This window comes from Nuphar pumila, chromosome 7, assembly GCF_984573655.1.
Source record: "Nuphar pumila chromosome 7, dmNupPumi1.hap1.1, whole genome shotgun sequence".
Classification (NCBI taxonomy): Eukaryota; Viridiplantae; Streptophyta; class Magnoliopsida; order Nymphaeales; family Nymphaeaceae; genus Nuphar; species Nuphar pumila.
In genome coordinates this window covers 96,804,343-96,814,676 of record NC_143255.1, presented here as the reverse complement: position 1 = coordinate 96,814,676, position 10,334 = coordinate 96,804,343, and the positions used below count along the sequence as shown (strand labels likewise).

Sequence of the window (10,334 nt, the reverse complement as noted above, 5' to 3'; positions counted from 1 at the left end):
TTTTGTTCTTTTCTCTTAAATCTACCCATACGGATGTGATCTACATGCTTGGTTTTAGGTAATTAGTTCCTTACCTTCATTAGTAGCAAATATATATATATATATATATAAAAGGGAGATTGTATTGCCTTTTTTTTGTTAGGTTAGTTTAGGACCCTCCAAAAATCAGAATTTTAGGTGTTTCATGTTAGATCTGTTAAGATGTGTTTATCATTGTTTATTCAATTGAAAACATGTTTTTGTTTAAGCATCTTTATGCTCAATGGTATATTTTAAAGAGGTAAAAAAATCAATGGTTGATATTGTACTAAAATTTTGATAATAAAATATTTACATTTTTACATCAAATCAATTAGAAACAAGGCTTGCTCTTAATAAATAAGCAATGATATGCACATCTAACTGTTCAAACCGAGCATAAAACACCTAAAACTATGATTTTTGTATGGTACTAAGGTGACCTAACAAAAAAAAAAAGGATAGCACAATCCCCACTCTCTCTCTCTCTCTCTCTCTCTCATATATATATATCAATATCAGAGAGAGAGAGAGGTATTTGACATTATAGATGTGATCTACATAGTCCACTAGTAAGATCAGCTTTTGGATCATCCCAATTCCAATGTATAAGCCAGTTTTTTTCACAAAAACATAACTAAACTTTATAATTTAAAAAAAACACATTTAACAAAAAAATCTAGATCCAAAAATTGATCCAAAGCAAAATCAACGGTGCTGATCACATCTATGATGTCAAGTTTGTCTAAAGGAAAGTGTTTCACCAATGTTAGCTATGGTGTGGCCAAAAGACCACACACACACACAATCCTTGCTGTAGCCTGTGTCCGTGACGCACCATTTAAAGTATGTCATAGGTGACGAGTCGGACATGGAATGGCACGTGAACATGACTCTGACATGTATGAGCATTATTTTAATAGTTTTAATAATATTTCAATAAATATATATTTTATATATTAAAATATCAAAAAAAGTGTTTAGCGTTCAAAAATTAAAAAATCCGTGTCATCGTGTCCTATTTTTAAAAAAGTTTTTGAATCTCACGGGTCGTTCCTGTATGTTTGTGACATAGGCTCCACCGCATCAATCGACAAACATTTGTTTTAATAGGCCAAAAAAGAAACTGCTCTCATACGGCGGGCAATCACTAACCTGCTCTTGAGCAATTGAAGCGTCTCTCCCATACTCTATGCAAGTTCAAGTCTCAAAAAGTTTCAAAACAGATACCTTATTATTTAAAGGCTTAACTTTAATCGACAAAGGCAATTGAGAGAGAGAGAGAGAGAGAGTTCCCTCGGTTGAGCCCTTAATTTGACTATTGCCTAACTATCAACTTCTAAGTAAAAAAATATGAAAATGATGCAGAAAATTTAGTTTCTAGATGATGGATGCAATACGGCTACACACGGTGGGTTGTATTCTTTTTTAACATCAACTACCATGTATTAGTAAGCACAATATCAATTACTTGATGGCTTGCTGCCCATGTGAAAGCGCGTGTTTCCTTATGACCAACAACTAGGGGTGGCTCCATTGATGTACCGGTGCCTGTCAATTGGCAGAAGCTTGCAATTGCAGCGTCTCTATCCCACCAACCTTTGATTCATGTGCCTGCCAGATGGTGGGACCCAAAATCTACCACATGGAGACTAGTTATGTCTGCAAATGGATCGGATATAACCGGATATCCGATCCATATGTGACATTTCCAGATTCAGATCATTACAGCAAGATACGAATGTGGATTCAGATAGGATTCTGATGTGCTAAATCGAATTTATTTATTTCAGTTTGGATCTAATTCAGATACAGATCAACATCCAATTTTATTTCATTGTTTACATGTAAAGACGTCAGTTTTTATTGTTATTTACCAGATTGGTTATTACTACATATGTTTCAGACCTGGATTTGATCCTACCGCATCGGATCTGATAAGGATCTAACTAAGTTCTGGCTTGTATCTGATTCCTTTTCAGCCCGGGGGGGAGGGTGGGCACCACCAAAATAATTATCCCTGGTTCGGGTCAGAAGTGATTCTAATGATGTACTGTCCGGGGTCATCAAGTCCGATCCTTTACACCTTTTACCCACAATTGTAAAACCCTTTTTTCTCAAACTTTGTTTTGTGGGATCATTGTATTGGATGAGCACTCAACTTCATTACATGGACTCGTTTATTATCTTGATTTTGATCCAAACTCCTGTCCCAATAATTGGATTCAGATCTACCACGATGTGTCCTCACCCCTACTTGAGGCTGGCTGGCTGAAAACCGTTGCACATTAGACGTGACTCGCAAAGATGCCACAATTGTTGACTAGTACATCAAGTTATGCTGCCGATCATGCAAAATAAATGATTTCCACAATTTTTTTTATATTTACCAGAAGAAACCACCCCCAAAAACAAAGACCTATTGTGCTGGCTCTGCCTGCTATATCTATGATGGCTGTTCTGGCAGTGTAAAACTGTGAGGGGTTACCCCTTGACAGGAAAAGTTAGGAAAATTTTGGGAGAGAAGGCCTGTGAGCTAAAGCTAAAACCCAAATTTGCATTTTGATGTATATTTGCTACTATCGACTGTACTTACAATTGACTTAAGAATCTTCATTATTTCATTATTTTTTTTTGGGGGGTAAACCTAACTCCATAAATGTGATTTACGTGCTGCATTTCTGGGGATCGACTTTTGGAGCCAGAATATATTATGTACATATAGTTTTTTCTAGTGATGCAAAAAATTAAGGGTGGAAAATGCACCAAAATTTCTTAAATTTTAATAATAAATTTTTTTTATTCATACTAAATTGACCATGAACACATCTATGACAGTAATTTGAGTCCAAACAGATTGTATCGCGAAATCCCAACTATGTTTGCAAGCATAATTGATTGTATCAAAATTATATCCACCTATCCGTGGCCTATGAGTTCAAAAAACCAGACCGAGCCATTCCCAAGTCGGATAAGGACAAGGGTTAATTCGAGCCATGACCACACCTGCATCTGATAGTAGGCAAGATCCTGACCAACATCTAGCCTCTGTTTGGGAGATGTGCATCAATGGGTGTGTGGAAACGCTGATACCTGTTGATGTTTGGAAGCCCGGAAATAATAATTTAGTGATGGTAAGGTGTTTCTTGTCTCCAAATCCCTTTTTTTTTTTATAAATTTGGATGCCCATCATGGATATGTAGTATTTGCCAACACAAATCGACTGATCTAACTTGGTGCTTGCAACAACACTAAGGGTACGTTCGGCTACTCCTTTCAAAAAAACATGAGTCAGAATCACTTTCTAATTTGGTTGAGATTCACAATCACATGGGGTCTCATGTGATTTTGAATATCAAGCAAATTAGAAAGTGAATCTCATTTGCTTCTCACAACTTAACTTTTTATGTTCGGCTGCTTATACAAATCAGATTCACTTTCTCATTCAAATGAGAAAGTAAATCAGAATGATCCAACCGAACGTGCCCTAAGTTAGATGAGTCGAGTATGGCCGCCATTTTCAGAAAAGCAGTAGCAACCGGTTTCATCAACCCGGTCTCTTTTCAGGACCATCCTCTAATTTGCAGATGACCTTTTGAGTTTCGGGGAAGCCTCAATTTCACAAATGACAAGGGTGGTGCTTATCATAAGGAGCTTTACTTTGCATATTAACGAGTCCAAGTGCTCCATCACTACTTTTAATACGGATAAGCTTAAGGACTTCGCTGCCAATGAAATTTTTGGTTGCTTTCTTATGATAGGGCCCATACTCAATCTAACCTGCGAAATTGGTTTTTTTTTTTTTTTTATCTCCCATGAAAATGATGTTTTTCATCATTTTTGGGAATGCCCATTCTTTCAAGCCAATCCTGGTTATTCTGGGGGCAGGGGTCCTAGCTTCGGAGTTTTACGTTGCCGGCACGGCCGTAGGTATGGCAGGATGAGCCAGCACGAACAGGTCTTCATGTCGGGTGTGGTTTCTTTAGGTTATAAATCCATAAAAAGGGATCCTGGTTATTGTGGGATCTAATGGTGCGAAGAGAATCTTGGTTATGTGATCTATTACTGAATGGGAAGTCCTGCTTCCGATTTTGCAAGTGGAGATTTATTTGGCATTGTTGGGTGTACACCGCCTGATGGGCAGTTTGCAAAGAGCGAAATGCAAGAACATTCAACGATGTTCAAAATTTTCCTTAACTTCATGGCGGGCAGGAAATGGGGGTTTAACAACTGCACATGGCTCCGGCCTATTTTTAAAAATTCTCTCTTTTGCCGGCTGACTACTCAACAACCTGGGAAAACCTGATGTATTGGGTTTCCAACTTCTGTGCAAATGAATGAAACATTTTCCCTCTTTTTCAAGAAATTGAAAAGAAACAACTTGGTGCTTGCAATTAAGGCTCTGTTTGAAAGTTGGATATTAAAGGAAAATAGAATCAAGATTGTGGAAAATAATGTTATTCAATTAATTGAACACTTGAATGAGCAGCGTGCTATATACATTTTATATTACACACACCTTAAAAAATAAAAGATTTAACGCATTTGACACTATAGTTGTAACACGTAACGCATGTATCCTGGCTTATCCATATCAATAGCAAGGCTAACTTGATAAAACAAAATGTGTACAGTAAAATGTACACGTGCATCGAGAATCTTTTACTCTCCTTCAAGTTAGAATGTGCGGATTGAGAACGCCCAACTTGGTTTTGAGATGAGTGAAATGATCGGTGCCAAACGCCTTGATAAAAAGGTTCGCAAAATGAGAATGCGTGAAAATAAATTGTGTTTGAATTAGACCATTTTGAATTTTCTCTCGCACCAGGTGGCAATCAATCTCTATATGTTTGGTGTGCTCGTGATAAACTGGATTGGCGGCAATACGAAGCGCTGCTTGGTTATCATAATGTAGCATCATGGCTTGAGAGTGATCAATGCCAAAATCCAAATGGAGGTAATTGATTCATGTAAGTTCACAACATGCTAGGGCCATGGATCGATATTCGGCTTCGGCTGATGATCGTAACACAATAGACTGCTTTTTAGTCTTTCAAAAAATATGATTGTCCCCAATCATGATGCAATAACCGAATGTGGATCTACGAGTCATCGAGCATGAGGCCCAATCTGAATCACAGTAACCGATTACTTGAATTTTGCTGGTGGACGACATTAGAATTCTTTATTCTGAAGAACCCTTGATATATCGAAGGACCCACATGGCAGCGTCCATATGAGGCTGTAGCGGTTGGCTGATGAACTGACTTAGAATATTGATTGTGAAAATGATGTCAGGTCGGGTTATAGTAAGGTATAACAACCAACCCATTAGGCGCCTATATGGCCCTAAATCTTCGAACAAATCTCTATATTTATTACTGAGTTTGGTATGTGGTTCCATGAAAAAATGACTTGACTTGGTTCCAAGATAACCTATGTCTTATCAAGAGCATATTTTCATTGAGATAAGAAAATACCATTTTTAGATCTTGCAACTTCAATGCCGAGAAAATATTTTAGTCATCCAAGGTCCTTCAATCAGAATTGCTAATTGATGTGAAATTTAAGCTGCTCAATGTATATAATATCATCTTCTGTAATGATGATATCATCTACATAAACTAAAACAAAAATGTGTGTCGCATTAGTAGCCTTTGAAAAGAATGAATAATCAACTTTAGATTGGACAAAACCTTCTTGAAATAGATAATGTGAGAGCTTGGCAAATCAATTTCTAGAGGATTGTTTGAGTCCGTACAGTGATTTGTGTAACTTGCAAACTTTACGCTTCCCCTGAACAGAAAAGCCTGGTTGCAAGTCCATATACACCTCTTCATCAAGATCCTCGTGGAAAAAGGCATTGTTAACATCTATTTAATAGATATGCCAATTTTTTATTGTTGTAATAGCTATCAAGCATCACATTGTTATCAACTTAGCCACAAGAGCAAATGTCTCATTATAATTCAATCCTTCAATTTGGGTATAACCCTTGGCCACAAGTTGAGCTTTATACCTTTTAATGGAGTCATAAGAGTGATGTTTAATTTTATACACCTATGTGCAATCAACGGGGTGTTTGTCTATGGGTAGATCCACAATCGATCAAATGTTATTCTCCTTCAATGCCTTAATCTCTGAGGTAATAGCATCATGTCAATACTGAAACTTTATGGCATGGGAAAAGCTTCTGGGTTCTAAGTGCTGGAAAATAGCACTTAAGAAGATGCGGTGTCCTTTAGAAAAGTGATCATAACTTATGACCGTGGACAACTCATAATCCGTGTTGTAGACCTCTTCTCTTGTGTCAGTCAATTGGAGTATGGGAGAAACAGTGTAACAATTGTAGTCTTTGAAATATGGTGGTAGTTGATGGGTTCTTTCGGATATTTGAATATGGACTTGAGTTGGTTCAATGACTTTATGATTGAGAGATTCAAAATTTGGATCAAGATGATTGAGATTAAGAATCTCATTAACTTGAATATCATTAGGTTCTTGTATCTCATAAGGTTGAGGCTCGAATATGGAGATGGATAATATATCCCTTTCCTCTTTATCCAAGTTGTTATGATCTTGAAAGGGAAACACTTTTCATAAAACTTTACATTAACAAAAACCTTTTTTGTTTCAAAATCATACACACGATAATCGCCCTGACCATCTGGATACCCTATGAAAACTCATTTACATGCACGATTATGAATTTTATGTTAGTGATGTATGTTGTGGGCATAACACAAACATCCAAAAACACAAAAATGATCATAAACAAGATTCTTCATATAAAGTAACTCGTAAGGGGTTTTGCCTATTAACGGTTTGAAGAGAATGCAATTAATGATATATGTAGATGTTAAAATGCATTCTTCCCAAAACTTAATAGGTAAAGAGGCTTGAAATCTCAAGGCTCTCGCAACATTGAGAATATCTTCATGCTTGCGCTCAACCACGTCGCTTTATTGTTGGGTCGCAATGCAACAATGTTGGTGTTCAACACCCTTTTTCTTTAAAAAAATTTGCATGTCATTTGAGAAAAATTTAGTTCCATTGTTAGACCTGAGACTCAAAATCTTGTTGTTGAATTGATTTTCAATAAGTAAAAAGAAATTTTTGATCTAGACTATGGCTTCTGATTTGTGCTGCATAAGATGGACCCATGTGGTTCTCAAATAGTCATCCACTATGGTAAAAAAATATTGTGCTCCGGATAACAAGGTGGTTTGATATCCTCCCCATATATCGCAATGTATTAATTGAAAATATTTTGACAAGAAAATTGACATGCTTAGAAAAAAAGAACGAGTTTGTTTGGCAACATGACAAATATCACAATGATTGTGAGGAACACAACTATGTACTTTATTATCATTTATAAGAGCTTGTAATATAGTATTTGGAAGATGTCCAAGTCTTAAGTGCTAGATGTTGGAATCAAAGGATGAACTACTTAAGAAAAAGTTACCACCGATCTCAAAAACATAGAGTCCACCATGTCGCTTACCCAATCTAATCTTCCTCTTCGAGAGATGGTCCTAAAAAACACAATGATCATGTTAAAAGAAAATGTCATATTTCAGATCTTGGATCAATTTGATCACAGAAATAAGATTAAATTTAAATTTTGGGATAAAAAAGACATTTGAGAGAAGAAGTTTTGACATCAATCAGACACTACCTATGTGAGTTGTATGTGTAGAAAATCTGTTTGGCAATCCATTAGGAGGAAAAATGACGGGTTTTGGAAGCATTAGATTTGGAAAGGAATTAATAATATGATCATTCACGTCTTTGCCTATAATCCAATTTTTGGGCGATATGAAACAAACGAAAGGGGCATCGAGATTACCTGTTAGGTTGATCGTAGGCGCTGGTTTGGGATTACCTAAATTTATTGTAGCTAGTATTTGGTCAAGTTGTTCCTGGGTAAGTCATTGGGGGCTTTGGATTGACATTGACTTGTTGCCTTTAGAAGACGCAGGATTGGCGCTAGCCTAACTCCATTGAGAAGCATTGGAGGGTGTACCAGGTCAATTCATAAACCCGTGGAGTGAAGCATTTGACCTTCACATGGCCAAGTTTTTCGCAGTGATCACATTTTGGATGAACGCGATTTTGACAATCTTTATGTGGATCTGTTTGCAATTGTCGTCACTGGTTCTTGATTAGCCGTGACCCTAAGATCATGTTGTCTCTCTTCTTGTACAAGTAGTATGAAGGCTTTAGATATGTTCGGCAATGGTGTCATCAAAAGCAATTGACTCTTTATGGCATTGTAGCTCTTATTCAATCTCATTATTGCATAAGTCTTTTCTGGTTTTACTATTCATGAATTGCCTTTGTGGTTTCACATGTACATGATGGATTGGTCATATATGTGGACAACTCATCCCAAAGACCCTTTATCTTTGTGTAGTAGACTGTCACAGAGGTTTGCATCTATTTAAGATTTATGATTTCTTGCTAAATTTGATATATGTACATAGCATTCGATTGAGAGAATCACTCGCGGAGTTCGGCCCATACTTCAGTAGTGGTTTTAGCTTAGATAACACTTGAGGATAGATATGGATGCAACAAGTTGAGTAGTCATGACACTACCATGTTGCTGCATCGTTCCCAGGCTGCAACATATTTTGTGGGAGAAGTCAGTTTTGAGATGGATTCATCTACAAATTCAAACTTATTTTTTGCAGATAGTGTCATAGTCATGGCATGACACCATCTGGTATAATTGTCATCGGTTAATGGTTGCAATACTAGCTATAACGCCCCAAAATTTAACCCAAATTTTTGAGGATTTTTTTAAGCAGCAAAAATATTCAAATTTAAACAAGCTCAGCATTTCAGGCGCATCACAGGAATCCTTAAAGCAATTACCATCCATTTCATTTCTAATAAAAGTTTAAAACATAATGTCAGAGTTCAGAACTAAATGACATAATTACAATAACCAAATTAAAATTTAACATCCTAGGAACACAATAAATTATGCATCCTGATCCGCACACCATCCTGCAACCGCTCTTTGACTTTTACTCTTCTCCTAAAAAATATTAAAATATTTTGTGTCAGACTACAACCAGTTTGCATAGGAGAATAATATGATTTTGCAGATGTATTATGTAACAAGTATGCAATGTTTTACTTAATTATAGACAGTGAAGCATGATACTAAACATGGCATAAAGAAATAAGTAACATGAAAATAATTCATTGCATATCACTATTCTAACTCGCAAAAACATGGCATAAATTAAAATCTAATCAGATAAGTAAACATTGGTTTAAATACTCAATAACATGCTCAATTATCTAATCACAAGTTAACAAGTTCAATTCATGCTCTAATAACTAATCACATGTTGTAAATAACTAATACCAGGTTTAAATTATTGTTTCTCTTGAATTATCCGACGGGTACTCGCAGGCCAAGGCAACCATAACAGAAGAGAACATTCGGGAATTTATTATACATTAGTGTTTTATTAACCTGAATGTCTAACTAAAACTGAAATCTTAAGGGAGTGATTGATTAACCGATAGAACCTCCCAAAGGCCCAAACAAAAGGATGCATCCCTAACTTCTATAGAAGAACATGGAGCTACCGCCTAGGATAAAATTTGGTAGTCTGGGTCCCCTAACTCCGAGAACTGGGGACCAACGAGCCATTGTCGCTCGAAGGAAGAAGCACATGTCCTCAGAGTTTTGTACCGCCTACCCTCTCCAAGGTGAGCCTGAATCTGAGTGGGTTGCTATCTTATTAATTTGTATTACCTGCTTTGTCACGGTTTTCCCTGATCTTAACCTAGTAGCTAAAAGACACTGGGATTCTCCCAAAATTTGAATCGTACCACTGAAGCAGTAGATCCCCAACCATCCATACCTTAAATAGGTATATTAACCAAAACTTTAACCATTTAATTATGCAAACCCACACAGTGTGCTTCGGTACCTCTAAACTGTCAAGCACGAAAGCCACGATACCTTTAAACCAGTCAGGCAAAAATCATTATATTTAAATTTACTTGTGTATGAGTTCCTCTACTTGAGGAAATCATTCACGAGTTTTTTTTTCATGTTTACCTTTTAACGCACCACGGTTGTGGGTTTGGTTCGACCGACCCCATGACCCGTGACCCATGACCCACATGAAGTTGGGTTCACCTTTGGGCCTATCCAGATTCATCCGCGGATCCATATCTTCTTTTAAAATTTTAAATATAAACCCTAACTATATTTTTTTGAACCCAAATACATTATCATGGATCTCAACAACTTATTATGGGTCCAAGATCCATCGTGCTCATAA

The 10,334-nt window shown here is 36.7% G+C and overlaps 1 protein-coding gene across 1 annotated transcript in view; it reads right to left on the bottom strand.

Moving 5' to 3' along the window:
* Positions 1-8,991: 8,991 nt before the first annotated feature.
* The window catches only part of LOC149832555 (putative 1-acylglycerol-3-phosphate O-acyltransferase), a 130,290-nt gene continuing 128,947 nt past the window's right edge, over positions 8,992-10,334 (bottom strand). The window contains exon 10 of the mRNA XM_090014573.1: positions 8,992-9,067. The gene's annotated coding sequence lies outside the window, so the exon portion shown is untranslated. The remainder of the gene's footprint in view (positions 9,068-10,334) is intronic.